The sequence below is a fragment of the Mustela putorius genome, unplaced genomic scaffold (assembly GCF_011764305.1).
Source record: "Mustela putorius furo isolate JIRA1106 unplaced genomic scaffold, ASM1176430v1.1 tig00000224_pilon_pilon_pilon, whole genome shotgun sequence".
Taxonomy (NCBI): Eukaryota; Metazoa; Chordata; class Mammalia; order Carnivora; family Mustelidae; genus Mustela; species Mustela putorius.
This window is the reverse complement of record NW_025421321.1, coordinates 32,702,233-32,709,753: the sequence shown is the minus strand read 5'-3', so window position 1 is coordinate 32,709,753 and position 7,521 is coordinate 32,702,233. Positions and strand designations below refer to the sequence as shown.

At 41.4% G+C, this 7,521-nt stretch overlaps 1 protein-coding gene across 8 annotated transcripts in view; it reads left to right on the top strand.

The window, feature by feature from the left end:
- Window positions 1-4,628: 4,628 nt before the first annotated feature.
- The window catches only part of VPS54 (VPS54 subunit of GARP complex), a 97,449-nt gene continuing 94,556 nt past the window's right edge, over window positions 4,629-7,521 (top strand). For 6 of the 8 annotated variants that reach the window (XR_001177777.2, XM_004742064.3, XM_045077904.1 and 3 more), the window contains exon 1: window positions 4,629-4,761. The gene's annotated coding sequence lies outside the window, so the exon portion shown is untranslated. The remainder of the gene's footprint in view (window positions 4,762-7,521) is intronic. The other 2 variants (XM_004742062.3, XM_004742063.3) reach the window with 1 other exon arrangement.

Sequence of the window (7,521 nt, the reverse complement as noted above, 5' to 3'; positions counted from 1 at the left end):
TCAAGTTGGCAATAACACTTGCAATTCAGTCCTATTGATACTAAAGTTGGTTTTGCATGGCCCTAGATACACACACACACACACACACACACACACTAGACACAAGCTATAGAAGTAGCAGTTGAAAGTAGAAATGCCAATGGGACCTCTATTAGACCAAGATCAAACTAAAAAAGAGAGGAAAGAAAAGGAAGAAGAGTAACAGTGCTTACTGAGCTTTTCATGTTATTGGTTAATGTATTAAAATGCTTATTTAATCCTTACGACAACTCTCTTATTATCCTCACTTTACATGGGAGAAAAATAAAATGTGAAGAGGTTATCACTCTTCCTTGGGAGATGAAGAAATAAAGGACTAGAAACTGAGATCAAAATCACATAGCTAAAGTGTCAAAGCTGAGCTGAAAACCCAGGGTCAGTTAAATTCCAAAGCCTGTGGAATTAATCACTGCAGGTGGTAGACAGATTCTAGGGTAGCCTCCTGGTACTTACATCTTTGTGTAATCCCCTCTCCTTTAGTGTGGGCAAACCTTGTGACTTGCTTCTAAACAATGGAACGTGGCAAAGATGATAGAGTATCACTCTTTCTTGCTAGCCAACTCACTTTAGAAAGTTTAGAGACACTCTTCTCTGGTTTGATAAAAATATTGAGAAAATTGACAAGACAATGAACTGCAGATGGCCTCTAGGAGCTGAAGGCAGCTTCCAGATAGCAAGAATTCAGGGCTCTCAGTCCTACAACTGCAAAGAAAGGAATTTTGCTAACAACCCGAATGACCTTGGAAGCAGATTGTCCATAGTCAAGCTTCCATATGAAAACACAACCTGACTCATGCATTAATTGGAGACTTACGAGACCCTGAGTAGAAGACCAAGCTAAGCTGTGGGTAGACTCCTGACTCACAGAAAATGTAACACATTAAATATGTGTTATTTTAAACTGCTAAGTTTTACTAATTTTTACACAGCAATAGAAAACGAATACACCATGCTACCTTGGTTTTCTCTATGCTTGGAGCACAGTAAATTCTTAGTAAATGGTAGTTGCTATTATTATGATAATCAAAATGGAATTTGGATGATCTGAGTCAAAGAAAAATGTAACAGAGAAATTAAACAAAGTTAAAGAATTGTTTCCAGTGTAATCAAGGCACTGATTTAGGAGATATAGTTGATGGTATGTCAAAAACTTTTATATTACTCCCAACAATTATTGAGTATATTATTATCACATGAAATATAAAATTTCTAGTGATGCGCTTATATCCACATATAGCTTTAACATCTTACACCATATTCAAAGTAAATTAGAAAGTTTCCTACATTAAGATAGTCCTACATAGATATGAAGACTTAGCAAAACATAGTTTCGGGTTCTAATTATATTAGAACACTAATAATATTATATTAGAACACTAATAACACACTAATAATATAAAGTGTGATTTTTAAACATTGTAACATTTTTAAATAGCTTAAATATAATAGAAAAAATAATTCATGGCATTGGATCAAAAAATAAAATTGTGATGAAACTACTATCAGGGTAATACTTTTGGTTCCTGAATGCAGGTATATTCTGCTTATCAAGGATAATTTGTACTAAACACATGATATAATTATATGTATTTATAGAGTAGGTTAGAGAACTCAAGTGGGTTTCTATTTGATAGATTTAAAGTTTACTATAGTGGGGGGAAAAAAAGTTAGTTTTTATGTCTGACTAAATTGCAAAATTTTTCTGATTGTTTCTTCTACCAGTGTTCCCTTTCCCTTCTGTATTTATATTGGCATGTGAATGTACAGTTTCTGTCAAACAAGTCATTAAAGATGGTGTTCATTGATTGAATAGACACATTAATCTCACTACTGCTACCTGTACAAATATGCACTGAACATATAGTAAATATAAGCTTAGATCTCCTACAGGAGTTACAGCATCAGAAAATTTGCCCATTCTCTTGCCAGTGAGAATATGTGACCCTAATGAGCATAATCATTCATAATTCTTAATAGGTTAATAAATACTATGCCAAACATAGTGTTAATAATATGGTAGCTAATACCTTCTTCATATTTGCTTCTTTTGAGGGTAATCATGATTCTATCAGTTTTTCTTAATTTTCTGTAATCTGTGTTTTCTGGAAATGAACACTAATAATGGATCTATGCACATTTATTTGTGGTATGGCTTTTCTAATGATTGACTCAATGAAATTAAGCATTTCTTTTTTTTTTTTAATATTTTATTTATTTGACAGAGATCACAAGTAGGCAGAGAGGCAGGCAGAGAGAGAGGGAAGCAGGCTCCCTGCTGAGCACAGAACCGAACGCGGGGCTCGATCCTAGGACCCTGAGATCATGACCCAAGCCAAAGGCAGAAGCTTTAACCCACTGAGCCACCCAGGCGCCCCGAAATTAAGCATTTCTAATGAAGTGATTCAAGAGTTAACAAATGAATATATTAATTAATTTGAAATTTATCTAACTTTAAATTACCTGTCCAGTTAACAGGGTTTTGTTTGTTTTCTTTTTGGCAAACTTTATCATCAGCATTTACTTTTCTGTTTAGATTCACGATTATGAATTGTTCTGTGGCAAAGTAAAAGTAAACACCTTGTTAAATCCCTGAAAAAATTAAGCATTTCTTTCTATGGGATGTTATCTACATATGGATAATGAGGAAAGCAAACCAGTCTGTCTTGTTCTAGTGTCTAGGAGATATCTCACGGTTATTATTTAATTCAAGTGCCAACTAGAGCAACCTGGAATCTTTTTTGGAACAAAGTGGGGTATTAATACAAATATTTTTTAAAAGGCCGAACCACTATATTTAAGACAGCTTTTGAGCTATTGACTTCCTGTATCAGGTTCAAAATATGGGAAATTGATAAGCTAAATACATTTCTTAGTATAATCTGTAAATCAATTCTAGACTTAAATTGAAATTATTTTCCTTTCTGGCCTTGAATGAAATTTGGTGAAGCTTTCCTTAATATTTTCGTAATAAAAACTCATCTGGTTTTATATGAGGTCAGGGATCTAGAAGGACTTCTTTATTTCTTTGTAGTTAAATTTATTTCATATTGGGGCTTGATATTCTTCCTCTCCTTATAAAATTGTAGAGAATGGATTGAATTTAGAAAAACATAAGGTACGAATTTCCTTTCCACCGTTTTTGTTGAATCTTTCTCTTTTGTCTTCCCTTCCCCAACTTTAGCTCTTTAGTGGGTAAAATATTTCACAAAGTTGTGTTTGCAGTTTTTGAAGTGACTTCTTGGAAATGAAACTAGCATCAACTTTTTTTTTTTTTTTAAATCCCCAACTGTAAAAGCTACATTTTCACTTTTGATTTGTTTAAACAGACAGGTTTATAAATGCCTGAAACTTTGGTGGATATTTTCAGGCAAGGAATAGTTTCAAAATTGAGAGAAATCCTCCTAAAACTAAGACATAAGCACAAATGATTGAGAGCCCTTTTTTCTCGTTTTAAAAATATTCTAAGACATTTTCTTTTTTGCAGATTACTCTTTCATTGAATTAAAATTGCAAGCCCTCAAACACCAGCCTGAATTGTATTATTGTTAACAACCACAGTGAGAAGGTATTAATACACAAACACTTTAAGTATCTCAGTCCAAGAGCAGCAATAACCGGTTTACGTGCCAGAATAGTGTGATAGATGGTAGAAAGGCCTGGAACTAAGGGAAAATTTAAGGGAACGACTCGGTGGGGGAAGGTTATCAACAGAGAGACGATGCACTATTTTCAAAGTCCAGTGGGTTGTTGGGGAGGGGATGACCTTTAACCTTTTAAAGGACATTTATTTGGGAAACTCTGAATAGCATTCACTTTGAGGGGGCGAGAGGAGAGGTGGAATGTTGTGGAAGTATCTACTTTAATAGGTCCCGGGTGGGTTCAGGGACGTTTGCAGTCGGTTGGTCTGGGGATGGGCGAAGGCCCCGCTGGAGGAATCGCTGGCCAGTCCCAGGGCAGGCGGAAGGCGGCCTCTGGGTGCTCTTGAGAACTCGGATGGGGGAAGGGTCGTGGGGAAAAGTAGAGTTCAGCGTGGGTTTCAGTCTTTGCGTACAGGACTATCAGAGGAGGCGCAGAGGAGTGCGCGGGGGTATTTCCTGCTCCCGGGGAACGCCGGCTGGGCCCGTGGCGTCCGCGCCGTGGCCCTTCTCCCGAGGCGGCGAGCGCTCCCCCCTGGCCCGGGCCGCGGCCCTCCCGCCCCGGCGGAGGCGCGCGGTGGATTGTGGGCTGGGGGCTGCGGCGGCCTCGCGGCGGCCTCCGGCACTGTTTCCCGGACCTAGCCGGGCCGAGCCGTGCCGGCGGGGTGAGGGAAAGCAGTGGAGTAGGGAGCAGAAGCGCTAGGGGTAGTGGTCGCGGCGCGGCGCGGCGGCGGCGGCGGCTCCTCTGGAGGCCGGGGATGTGGGAGAGGCGGTGGCAGCAGCGGCGGAGGCGGCGCTGCGGACCCGGGGGAAACTGCTGGCTGACAGGACACCCGGGAGAGACGTGAGGGAGCCGCCGCTGCCGCCTCTCACCCGCGAGCAGAGCTGGGCTCGGGAGGGCGGCCCTGTGCTCCCCCGGCCGACGGGCCAGCCGGCGCGGGGCGGGGGCGGGGGCGGAAAGCCGGGCTCGGGCCCGGCGGGGCTCCGGGCGGCGGCGGCCGCGGAGCAGCCTCGGCGCGACGTGGAGGGCTGGAGGCGGCGGCGATGCACTAGGCCTCGCTCTGGGGCGGCTGCCCGGGACCCGCAGGTAGGTGTCGGGGCGGCCCCAACCGGCCCCCAGCGCTTCGCGGCCCACCCTCGTCCCGACCTCCGGTGGAGAGAGGGCTCGAGACCCCACCCCCTGTGTCTCCTCCCCGGCCCGAAGCGGACAGAGTTTCGGTCACAACTGACGGGCTCTGAAGCTTCCATTCCTCTGTCCGCCGCCTCCTCTTCCTTTTCGGTCCCGCTCTGGGATCAGGGCCCGCAGCTGTTCTCCTCACTTCTAGTCTGCGGCCGAAAACACCGCCGTCCTCCGTCTCGCCCCTTTGTGGGATCCGGGCTTTGGAACTTCCACCACCCTCCTTGGATGCCGCCCCCAAACTTTGCCTCCCCCCCTCCCCCAGCCGGGCCCTTAACCCCCTTTTGAGCCTACTGGAATAATTTAAATGTAAAAAAAAATAGTTTTTCTTCCTAAGGAAATGAAGGCTACCCCCCCCCCAATAAAAACTCGATGTTTTTCAGTTTGACGATTTAGCTCGCAGTAATTTGTTCGGTAATTAATTTTCTTCAGTTCTGCTTCTTTCCATCTGTGCATTGGGACAAAAGCAGGCCTTCCCCTGCTCTCCCGTCGTTGACCAGGGAACTTTTGGCTACCCATTGTAACGAACCACTTGGTCTGTCCGTGTGTAGAGTTCAGGATGGTGTTTTAGAATTTTGACTGACTGACTGACCCGGCATTGCAAGTTTTGTTTTAATTCGCTTTTAACCGGCTTTATTTTTTGGCTTTTATTGAGTCAGGCTCCCCTTACTTTCGAGGAATTAAATTGTTTGGACTGTTTTGTTTTTTGTTTTTAATTGGCAAACCCCAGGGCAATCTTAATAGTAAATGCTGACAAGGCAAATGATATCACGATATAGTATGCCGAGAAATGCATTATTGTGGTAACTTAAACTGCAGATTTAGGTGGACGTTCAGGTTGACTTTTATAAATCTGGAGAGTTCTAATTGGAAAAGTACTTTGAAGAGCCTTGATTCCTAAGCAGTTTTGGTGGAACAGATGGAATGATGGCATTGGTCTATATTAGTCTTGCAGTCAGAGCCTGATTTCTTAGAAATAAGTATTACTTGATGGTTCATAGTGGTCATCATTGCTCATGAAAGGTTTTGGTAAAAGTGACTGATATTTGCAAATTTTGGGTGATTGATAGTTGTGGCTTAGGGTATTAGATGTTTGTAGTTTTATTGTGATTTGGCTATTTTAAAATGTTGCCATGTTAGCTTAAAAATTATTACACTACCAGGACAGACCTTACAGGATCAATTTTAAAAGAAATGAATAATATTGTAATGGTTTTCTTTGTGAAGAATGAATCACAGAATTATAAAGACTTTTCATGTTTTCTTGATTTTACTGACATATTTTGGTCTTGTAGAGGCATTGCTGTTCTAGCATTTGGCTTTCTGAAATGTTTTTCTTTTTTTTTAAATTATTGAAAGTTTGCTAGGAAAAGATGATTAAATTTTTGTATGTTTTCTGGAAAAGTTAAAGTTTATTTCTGGATAGGTACTAAGTTTTTATGTCAGAATTAAAATCAAATCTTATATAACTCATGAAATGGCAAACTTTGCGGAATTTGTTCTTAATCACATTCCTTTTCCTATCAATGAAAGTTGCTTAAAACTCTTTTTTCCGGAGGCGCCTGGGTGGCTCAGTGGATTAAAGCCTCTGCCTTCAGCTCAGGTCATGATCCCAGGGTCCTGGGATTGAGCCCCGCATCGGGCTCTCTGCTCTGTGGGGAGCCTGCTTCCTCCTCTCTCTCTGCCTGCCTCTCTGCCTACTTGTGATCTCTGTCTGTCAGGTAAATAAAATTTAAAAAAAAAAAAAAAACAACTCTTTTTTCCTACTTTTAGTTTTTACAAACAACTTTGAGTAAAGCACACTCATTTAAAGTGTAAAATTAGGGGTGCCTGGGTGGCTTGGCCCAGTCGTTAAGAGTCTGTCTTCCCCTGAGGTCATGATTTCAGAGTCCTGGGATCAAGCCAGGGGCTGCCTGCTCATGGGGAGCCTGCTTCTCCCTCTCCCACTACCCCTGCTTGTGTTCCCTCTCTTGCTGTGTCTATCTCTGTCAAATAAATAAATAAAATCTTAAAAATAAATTAAGTTTTTTGATTTATAATATATATACAGAGTTGTAAAACCGTCATAGTCTAATTTTAGAACATTTTCATCACCCCCAAAGAAACCTGCTCCTTGATAGTATACTCTCCCCCACTCTCCCCACCCACCCTCGACCTGGGCAACCACTAATCTTTTTTCCATCTTAATATTTTCCTATTGTGATTCATGCATGTAAATGGTATCAGCTCATAGTTTTTTGAAGTGTTTCTTTTAAAATCAGCTTATATGTTTAAAATATTTTGAGTCAGAGAATAAGCAGATGATCACTGGTGTTAATAATCCATGTTCTAAACAACTGACATTCTGTTTGGTTATATTCAGCATAGATCAAAGTGTGGAGAAAAAAAGTTAGCGTGAATGATTTCAGTGATCTCAAGAGGTATTCTCCTTAGCTGGGAGTCAAGTAAAAGTTTGAGTATCTTTGCCCTGGGATATTAGGATATAAGGATTAGAGAAAACCTTAAAGGTCATTAGTGTACTTCCTGCTTGATTCACAAAAAGGTGGCAGGAACATATGAAGAATTCTGGAGTAGAAGCTTGAATCTCTAGGATTGTGGCTCAGGAACCACAGTGTGGCCATGTAAGGCAAGAAATGGGGATTTCTAATTAGAATTGTTAGGTTCTCTTAT